The following is an 11,074-nucleotide window of genomic DNA, read 5'->3' on the forward strand; positions in this document are numbered from 1 at the left end:
TAGTTTCAGTCCTTTACTGAGCCAAAATCGAGTGAGCAATTATCAGTTACTGAAGATTTAGTGACTAGTACAATGCAGAATGATTAATTAACTGAAATCGACTGTTATTGAGAGAAGACACAACTTAAACCTCCCATTCTCTTGTCATTTTTCAATAAAATTAAAATCTCTAGCCTGGGTGTTGGATATTGACTTTAAACACCTTAAATGAATAAGGTGATGTGTAATTACGCGTTGGAAACTTTGAAGGCACAGTATATTGGACTGCTTGTACCTAGTCCAATTTGTAAACAATATTTAAATGAAAAAGTCTTCAGTGATAGAACTGGACAAGATGCGCTTGTCAACAATGGCCCTCATTGGCATGTGAGAACGCATCTCCTCACTCTGGAGATTTAAGAACAGACAGACCAATATTTTAAATAGCTTGATTTTTGGTAAGGAAAGGGTTCAGTGGTATGTATGTGAAGGGATAAAGTTAAGAACAGGGCTTCAGAAAACAGCATTTTTGAACTTTTAAGTGGCATTACACTTGAAATTGCCATCTGCTGCAGAAATCTAGCCAAATAGTTAACACTAATATCTTCTGAAATCATGTCATAAACTCTTACAATTGCTTCCCACAAGGGAGCCACTGAAATGAATTGGTCTATATGTTTATTTTCTTGCTTTTAAATAAATGAATGCTGGTTTTTTTATTCCAAAATATATTTTTTCCGATCCAGCATAACTGTGTTTTCTCTTTATCTCTAATCAATATAAAGGAAACATTAGTCCTTGAGAACATATCCTTGAAGAACAGTTTCCTTAGATCTTAAACATGGACTATGTTTTACTTTCAGACACTTGATTAGTGTCTCAAAATAACTAGTGTCTGATGGTTGTATAAAATCTCCAGAGTTGCTGGGTTTTGGAGAGTTAAGTTTGTGGAAAGTAAAGGATAAAGATGTAAAAATAGTCAGGTGGTAGTGCCACACTCCTTTAATCTCAGGGAGAGGTAGGCAGAGGTAGGCCAGCTTGGTCTACAGAATGACTTCCAGGAATAGTCAGAGAAATATTATCTCAAAAAAAGTAAATAAATAAAACAAACTGAAGTGTAAAAAAGGAGTAAAATGGAACTGGAATAAAGACATTCACTAGCAACAATTTGTCTCCCATTTTTCTCTCTATTGTCCTATGCCCTCAGTGTTACTGTTCAGTGGGTCTATTCTTATCCTAGAATAAGTAAGATCTAAAGAACACCAGGGTGTATCAGGGATCTGATGCGTGCTCTAAAGGCAGCATATTCATTTTTTAGTATCTGTCAATAGGTGTCCTTTGTCCTCAAGTAATGAATCTGTGAAAAGGACAAATATTATGTACCTAAGACTTGATAACTTAATAAAGACATAACAGAATAATAGAAGATAATTCAGAGCAAGTTTCAAAATATTTGAGTTCTGGTGTCCCAAATGTACATGTAACTTTAGCATATTATATTTTCTACATTAGCTATCAAATACTAAAAATGTCACAATTTTTCTCTAGCAAGTATATTTTTAGGAAAGATTAAGTAATATTGAAACAGTTCTTTAAAAGTACGTTTGATGTGTAATTTATTATACTAGAAAATTGTGCAAGAAGGTACTTAAATAAAATGTATTTAATTTCATTTGCAAAACACGTGGTCTGGTATGGTAACATGTGAGTGTTTTTATCCCTGCCTTCAGGATCCTGAAAGTTTTTACAATGAAATTAATGAGGTCATTCAGGATGTCATGGTCATGAGGTCTTTTGCCGTCGTCTTGCTGATGTGAGGTGAGAGAAATGCATGGGCTTGTTTGGATGCAGAAAGACCAAACACGGGCAACCATCTACCACATCTCAAAGCCTTTGCTGCGCTCAGCAGAAATATTTCTCAGACGTTCCAGAACAATACTGAGAGCTCAAATTCCAATCTGCTGTTTTAGAAAAGTAAGCAAGCTCTGCAATCCAGATGTTTCTGGTAAGAAACACCACAATGCCAGGCTAGATACCTAGAGGCTTCCTTGGTTGAAGATCCACCAGGGTTTATTGTACGTATTTAACTTTTATCAGTTCCCACATAAAAACAAGGGAAACGTCAATAATATTATCACGCACAAAGAATTTAAAAATCTTATGAACATTGGCACTTTTCAAAAAGCTCATTTGCCTTCATTTCCATTATTCTGTGTGTTTCGTTGGGTAATTCGCCCTTGCAGGTATTGGCCTGGTCTGATTGGAGTAGCTCTCTCCACTGCATGGGGCAATGTTTCCCAGGAACTATTTCCTTCAGTAGCTGTTTGGGCTTAGTTCTCAGGAAAGAGTTCATTATTGCTATTATCCAGTGTATCTTACTCAAGTGATAGGCTGCAAGCTATTTCTGTTAAGTAATAAAATTGGAAAATTCATCCTTTCTATTCTGCTCTCATAAAGTCCAGAGTTTTATACTATTTTTCTCCTTTCTCTTCTGTTATGCCTTTACATTTCATTGAAAGGGAGTTTAAGATGTAACAGAATGAGTGAGAAATTGATAAATGCCTCATTGATTAAAGATCTCCATTGTGACTCTTTTAGATATTTAATAACGTTAAGAAAATCAAGTACCAATTAACATCAAGTGGTTTTATTTAAATATGATTATTGGCATTTTCATAATATGGTTTCAACTTTGTGACATAGTGTATTTTGCGTTTTATGAATTCTCAACACATAGTTAACCAACATAGTAAAACCATAGTAAAACCAACAATAATAATCCATTACTAAATTATGAAAATATTGAAATAATGAAATATTAGCTAGAAGGAACTGCATACCTTAACAATATGTGAGATTTATGACAAAATAATGAATAACACATTTTCAGTAGATTAGGTTTCAGTCTGGTGAAAATATTAAGTGAGATAAACTAAATGCATTGAGTGTTAATAGTTTGGAAAAAATAGCTAAAACATACACTTGATTTTATTCTATCCTTTTAGCTCCCAAGTTATTGTACAGTCACCTAAATTATTCAAAACAGCATCATAACTTGGTAAATTTAAGTTGATAATTAAAGAAAATGAAAAGAAACCCTATGAGTCATAAAGCATCTGAGAAAATGACCATGTACCAAGAAGAAAGAATCAGTGACTACAATAAGGGAGGCATGAAATGAAACAATCCCAAGGAGGCCATACTTTAGAGTGATTGCAGATAGATAGTCAAGGGTACATACCCCTCTTCTCACTGAAATAGTGAACTTGTGAAGGCTTAACTATTGGAGCAGCATGAAGTGAAGGGCTTTATCGTATACTCTCTTCATCTTTGTCTCCTTACATTTATATAGGCAAAATATAATTGTTAAAATTGTTGATTTTTTTATTTTTAAATTAAGTTTATTTACTTACTTTACATTCTGTCTGCAACACCCTCCCTCCTCTTCTGATTCCAACCTCCTGCCCTTTTCCCCCTCCACTTCTTTTCAGAAAAAAAGGAGCCCCCGTATCAACCCACTCCAGCACATGAAGTGTCATTAGGACTGAGTGCATCCTCTTCCACTGAGGCCAGGCCAGGTAACCCAGGTTGGGGGAAGAGATCCAATAGCAGGCAACAGAATCCATGTCAGACACAACCCACATTCCACTTACTAGGGGACCCACATGAAGACTCAGCAGCCCATGAATTACACATATGTAGGCGGCCTAGGTCCAGTCCATGCATGCTTCTTGATTGGTGCCTCATTTTCTGTAAGTTCACATGGTCCTAGGTTGGTTGACTTTGTTGGTCTTCTTGTGGAGTTCTTGTTTCCTCCAGGTCCTTCTGTCTTTCCCCCAACTCTTCCACAAGACTCCCTTTGCTCTGTCCAGTGCTTGCCTGTGTGTTCCAGTTGATGTTTCGACCCATTGATGGCTGGAGCCTCTCAGAGGACAGTTATGCTAGGCTCCTGTCTTCAAGCATAGCAGAATATCATTAATAGTTCCAGGAGTTGGTTCTGTACCATGGTGTAGGTCTCAGGTTGGGTCAGTCATTGGTTGGACATTTCCTCTATCTCTGTTCCTTCTTTATCCTTGTACTTCTTGTGGTCAGGGTAAATTTTGGGTGGGAGGTTATGTGGATGGGTTGGTGTTTTCCTCCCTCCTCTAGGAGTCCTGTAGGGCTAGCAGTTATACAAGAAGGGTGCTTTTACCTCACCATCATACACAAGCCTGGCACTCCGACCATACACAAGCATGGCACTCTGACCATATCGCCTGACAGAAGCATGGCACCTTTGCAGCATCACCATGCACAAGCCTTCCTGCCAGTTCATTTTGTGCCTCTGACCTCCTAAGTAATAACTGTAGGTAGAAAGTTTTGAGAGTATGAATGCCTCTGTCTGTGATGTCTGTTATATGCACATGCATATTAGAATGTGTGTGCACAAAAGCCAGTGTTGTGTGTCTTTCCCTGTTTTTCTTTGTATTAATTTTTGGATATAGGATCTCTCATTGAATCTGGAGCTCATCGGTTCAGCTAGACTGGCTGACACTAAGCTGTAGGTATCTGCTTGTTTCTACCTCAACAACTCTGGAATTACACACACACACACACACACACACATATATATATATATACATATATATATATTAGCAATAGGAAGTCAAGTTCTCACACTTGAAGATTGATGAACCCTTGTCTTGGCAAGAGGATGCTTCTCTTAACTAGCTTATGTGAACACACTAAAGGCTAGTAGGACAATTTGCTGTTTTTTTAGTATAATCATTGGAGTAAGATCTCATTATAGTCACAGATTCTACTCACACTCAATGATAAGCTACTATGGCTGAAATCTGAACACACACACACACACACACACACATACACACACACACACACACATTGTTTATACTCTCAAGGGTCCAGCCCATGGGGGAGGACAGGGGGTCCAGTCCAAGGCTCAGAGTCATCACACAGACACCAGAGACGGGTGAATGCAAACCAACAGTGAGAGGATGCAGGCATGTTTATTCCGGAAGAGAGAGCATGTTATTTAGCTTTGGGTGACCAATCAGGTTCCTCCACACCATCTCTGAGCCTGCCATTGGCTGTTTGTCTCTGGGCAGACTCCCCAGCATCAGGTCACTACTGTCTGCCAGACTACTTCCATAGTCACATCACCAGAAGCTGCTGCAGGCTGTGAGCCCTGATGACCCACAGCTGGGGATGCTTTTTCATAAAGCACACGGAAATTACTTACTTTAGTCATCACAGAAGTGTAAATTAAGCCACATGGGAAAACATGGACATTCTTATTAGGAAGATGTTCTCTTTTTTTTTCTGAATGGATTTATTAATCTTCTTATTCCCTAATACAAATAATAGAAACATTCACATTCAAAATTTTTCTTCTTTTTTGTTTTCTTTTTTTAAATTATTTTATTTTTATTAATTAAAATGTATTCACTTTGTATCCCCCCTGAACCTCTCTTTTTACTCCCCTCCCAATCCTCCTCCCTCTTTCCCACCCCTGTCCCTCTCCCAGTCCACTGAAAAGGGAGGTCCTCCTCCCCTTCCCTCTGATCCTAGACTATCAGGTCTCATCAGGACTGGCTGCATTGTCTTCTTCTGTGGCCTGGTAAGGCTGCTCCCCACCCAGGGGGAGGTGATCAAAGAGCAGGCCAATCAGTTTATGTCAGAGACTGTCCCTTTCCCCATTATTATGGAGGCCACTTGGATCCTGAACTGCCATAGGCTACCTCTGTGCAGGGGTTCTAGGCTATCTCTATGAGTGGCCCTTGGCTGGAATATCAGTTTCAGAAAAGACCCCTGTACCCAGAATTTTAGGATCTGTTACTGTCCTTATAGAGCTCCTGTTCTTTCCAGGTCTTACTATCTCCACTTCTTTCATAAGATTCCCTGTACTCTGCCCAAAGTTTGGCTATCAGTCTCAACATCTGCCTGCAGGGTAGAGCCCTTCAGAGGCCCTCTGTGGTAGGCCCCTGTCCTGTTCCCTGTTTTCTCCCTCCTCCGATGTCCACCCTCTTTGCACTTCTGAATGGGGATTGAGCATCTTACCTAGGGTCCTCCTTCCTGATTAGCTTCTTTAGGTGTAGATTTTAGTTTGTTTATCCTATATTACATGTCTAGTATCCACTTATGAGTGAGTACATACCATGTGTGTCTTTCTGCTTCTGGGATACCTCACTCAGGATGATCTTTTCCAGTTTCCACCATTTATCTGGAAATTTCATTATTTTCTTGTTTTTTATTGCTGAGTAATATTCCATTGTGTAGATGTACCACAATTTCTGTATCCATTCCTCAACTTAAGGGCATCTGGGCTGTTTCCAGCTTCTGGCTATTACAAATAAAGCTGCTACAAACATGGTTGAGCAGATGTCCTTATTGTGTACTTGAGCATCTTTTGGATATATGCCTAGGAGTGGTATAGCTGGATCTTGAGGAAGTGCTATTCCTAGTTGTCTGAGAAAGCACCAGATTGATTTCCAGAGTGGTTGTACAAGTTTACATTCCCACCAGCAGTGGAGGAGGGTTCTCCTTTTTCCACATCCTCTCCAGAGTGTGTGGTCACTAGAGTTATTCATCTTAGCCATTCTGATGGGTGTAAGGTGAAATATCAGTGTTGTTTTGATTTGCATTTCCCTGATGACCAAGGACGTCGAACACCTTTTTAAGTGTTTCTCTGCCATTTGATATTCCTCTATTGAGAATTCTCTGTTCAGCTCTGTACCCTGTTTTCCAAATTTTTATATAAAGATATAAATTTCCTTAATTTTGGTAGTTACTTAGAAAGGAGTTAATGGATTATATAGCAAACTAACTACTTAAAACTACTAACACTTTTATGTAACTGCTAAACAAAGAAAGAAAATTTAAACCTTTCCAATTTGCTTTCTAAAGTGTCTGAACCTTTTTGCAGTCACACTAGCGTTGTGTAATTCCCCTGCCTTTTCAACTCCATTGTCAATATTGCTAAATCTTTTTCTTTAAAAAAAAAATACAGCCTGTATTAGTTTCTTAAAGCTACATAACAAATTATCACAAACAATACAGTTTTTTAAAAATGCACTTTCTGGCTTAAGGTCACATATATGAGAAGTTTAAGCAGGATCATTTAGCATGGTACATGGCCAAATTGAGTATATCCACCAGTCTACGCTCTTAGCTGAAGGTCCTTGTGAAGATCTATTTTGCAGTTTATTAAAATTGTTCTCAGGATCTAGTGCCTTGCTGTTATAAGTCTTACGCCCTACACTACATATTGGCTAGTAGGTGTGGTCAATCTAATCTCTTAGGTCACTTGAATACTTTTTTAGGCAATACCTTAACTATTCAAATCAACAATAGGAAGTCAAGGTCTCACACTTAAAGACTAATGACTCCTCGTTTGGGCAAGCAAAGGATGCATCTCTTAACCAGCTCATCCTAATATTCTAAAGCCTAGTGGGATAATTTGCTATAGTATAATCATTCGAGTAAGATCTCAATATAGTCACAGATTCCTCCCACACTCAAGGATAAGGGACTATGGTTGGAATGTGAAATATCCCCCTGGGATCACATCCTTGAACCTTTGGACAGGACTGTTTCAAGCACTGTAGAACCTCCAGAAGGTGGAGCCTCCTGGAGGAAGTCCGTTACTTGGGTGAAGGGGCTTTTGATGTTCCTGGCTTGACTTCCTGTGTTGTCTCTGCTTCCTTAGCTTTCCTCTGTGAGCAGGCAATCTTACATTCCGGCTTCCATAGCCAAGGTTGTACCAGCAGCCTTGCCTACCCTGCCATGACTGACTGCATCTATAGACTGCCAGTCAAAAGAAATCTTTCCATCTTGGTTTGCTTCTGTTTTGGGTATTTGGCTACAGCAAGTAACTAACATATGAGATTCTGACTGTTGTGTGGATATTTTAAAGAAGAAATGACTACTGGTGATTCTCCTGCCTCCACTTCCTTCAGCAAATATTTTTTAAAAAATTATTTTAATTTTTTTATTAATTACACTTTATTCATTTTGTATACAAGCAGTAGCTCCCTCCCTTGTTCCCTCTTAACCCCACCTCCCTCCCTCTTCTCCTCCCATGCCCATCCCCAAGTCCAATGATCGGGGAGGTCCTCCTCCCCTTCCATCTGACCCTAGCTTATCAGGTCTCATCAGGATGGCTGCATTGTCTTCCTCAGTGGCCTGGTAAGGCTGCTCCCATCTCAGGGAAAGGTGATCAAAGAGCCATCCACTGAGTTTATGTCAGAGACAGTCCCTGTTTCCAACATACTAGGGAACCCATTTGGAGTCTGAGATGCCGTGGGCTACATCTGTGCAGGCATTCTAGGTTATCTCCATGCATGGTCCTTGGTTGGAATATCAGTTTCAGAAAAGACCCCTTTGCCCAGATTTTTTTGTTCTGTTGCTCTCCTTGTGGAGTTCCTGCACCCTCCAGGTATTTCTATCTCCCCCTTCTTTCATAAGGTTCCTGAACTGTGCCCAAAGTTTGGCTATTAGTCTCCACATCTGCTTTGATACCCTGCTAGGTAGAGTCTTTCAGATGCCCTCTGTGGTAGGCTCCTGTCCTGTTCCCCATTTTCTCACTCTTATGATGTCTGTCCTGTTTGCCTTTCTGATTGATCATCTTACCCAGGGTCCTCCTTCTTGCTTAGCTTCTTTAGGTGTACAGATTTTAGTATGTTTATGCTATATTATGTTTCTACTTCAACAAATCTTACCAGTGTGCATTTTTTTTCCTTCTCAAGTCTCTGTTGGTGTTGAAGACTAAATAGTTATTGTTTCAGTTAGGCCTATGTTTTTTAGATTTAAGAAAATGTTTTAAGTACTAGAAAGATGAATTTTAAGTTGACAAATACAAGATATAGGATAGATAGTATTTTCTTCAAGGTTTCCAAATACAAATTAGCCAAACATTTTGAATGTAACTTTTACATATGGCTTTCCTGATTTTTTTCATAACTTTTCTTACTGTATATAGTTTATTATAAATAAATAAAGTCCATATGCAAAGGCTGTAAAATGATAACTCATTGCGGATTTTATTTTCATTTCTTAAATAGTTAATGATGATGCACTGGCTGGTTTTGTGTCAACTTGACACAGACTAGAGTCATCAAAGAAGATGGAGACCCAGTTGAGGAAATGGCTCAATGAGATCCAGCTGCAAGGCATTTTCTCCATTACTGATCAATGTGGGAGGACCCAGCCCATTGTGGGGGTGCCATTCCTCGGCTGGTGGTCCTGGGTTTTATAAGAAACAGGCTGAGCAAGCCAGGGGAAACAAGCCAGTAAGCAGCATCCCTCCATGGCTTCTGAATCAGCTTGTGCCTACAGGATCCTACCCTGTTGTTTAAGTTCATGTCCTGACTTCCTTTAATAATGAACAGCAGACTGGAAGTGTAAGCCAAATAACCCACTTTCTTGCTGACATGCTTTTTGGACATGGTGTTTCATCACAGCAATAGAAACTGTAACTAAGACAGATGCTGAGCAGCTTTTATGAACTTATTATTCGTTTGCTTTAAATGTCTAAAGAAAGAAGTTGAAGAATACATTGGAAGATGAAAGAGCATCCATGCTTATAGACTGGTAAAACCAACAATTATATTAATGTTTGAGGATTTCATCTGCTTTACTGTCAGTGAAACCAGTTACAGTGAATTGGTAACCTTTGGAAGAGTCATGTTTCCTTAATTTTTGTGAGTGTTTCATTTTTTTATTGAGACTTACATGTCTGGGATTCTGTAAGTGTTTGTTTATTTTTTTAAAAAAAGCATCAGCTGTTTAGCTCTGGACTCCATTTTTTAATTGGATTACTTGATTTGTTACTGTTTAACTTTTTGAATTCTTTATATATACTGGATATTAGCCCTCTGTCAGATATAGGGTTGGTGAAGATCCTTTCCCAATCTATAGGTAGTCGTTTTGTTCTGACGACAGTGTCCTTTGCTTTACAGAAACTTTTCAGTTTCATGAGGTCCCATTTATTGATTGTTGCTCTTAGAGCCTGTGCTGTTGGTATTCTGTTCAGAAAGTTGTCTCCTGTGCCAATGAGTTCAAGGTTCTTCCCCACTTTTTCTTCTAAGTGGTTTAGTGTGTCTGATTTTATATTGAGGACTTTGATCCACTTGGACTTTAGTTTTGTGCTGGGTGATAAGTATGGATCTATTTGCATTTTTCTACATGTAGACATCCAGTTAGAGCAGCACCATTTATTGAAGATGCTGCCTTTTTTCCATTGAATGGTTTTGGCATCTTTGTAAAAAATCAGGTGTCCATATGTGTGTGGATTTATGTCAGGGTCTTCTATTCAATTCCATTGATCTACCAGTCTGTTTCTATGGCGGTACCATGCAGTTTTTAGTATTGTTGCTCTATAGTACAGCTTGAGATCAGGGATGGAGATACTTCCTGAAGATCTTTTACTGTAGAGAATATAAACTTGTACAATCACTCTGAAAGCAATCTGGCACATACTCAAACAACTAGGAATAGCACTTCCTCAAGATCCAGCTATACTACTCCTAGGCATATACCCAAAAGAGGCTCAAGTACACAATAAGGACATTTGCTCAACCATGTTTGTAGCAGCCTTATTTGTAATAGCCAGAAGTTGGAAACAGCCCAGATCCAGTGTAGGAATGGATACAGAAATTGTGGTACATCTACACAATGGAATATTACTCAGCAATAAAAAACAAGGAAATCATGAAATTTGCAGGCAAATAGTGGGATCTGGAAAAGTTCATCCTGAGTGAGCTGTCCCAGAAGCAGAAAGACGGACAGGGTATATACTCACTCATATAGACATATAAGATAGGATAAACCTACTAAAATCTGTACACCTAAAGAAACTAATCAAGAGGGAGGACTCTTGCTAAAATGCTCAATTTCTATCTAGAAAGGCAAAGAGGATGGACATCAGAAGAAGGAGAAAACAGGGAACAAGTCAGGAGTCTGACACAGAGAGCCTCTGAAAAGCTCTGCCCTGCAGACTATCAATGCAGATGCTGAGACTTATGGCAACCTTTGGGCAGAGTGCAGGGAATCTTAGGAAAGAAGTGGGAAACAGTAAGATCTGGAGAGGACAGGA

The sequence above is a fragment of the Psammomys obesus genome, unplaced genomic scaffold (genome assembly GCF_907164565.1).
Source record: "Psammomys obesus unplaced genomic scaffold, mPsaObe1.curated_primary_1811, whole genome shotgun sequence".
Taxonomy (NCBI): Eukaryota; Metazoa; Chordata; class Mammalia; order Rodentia; family Muridae; genus Psammomys; species Psammomys obesus.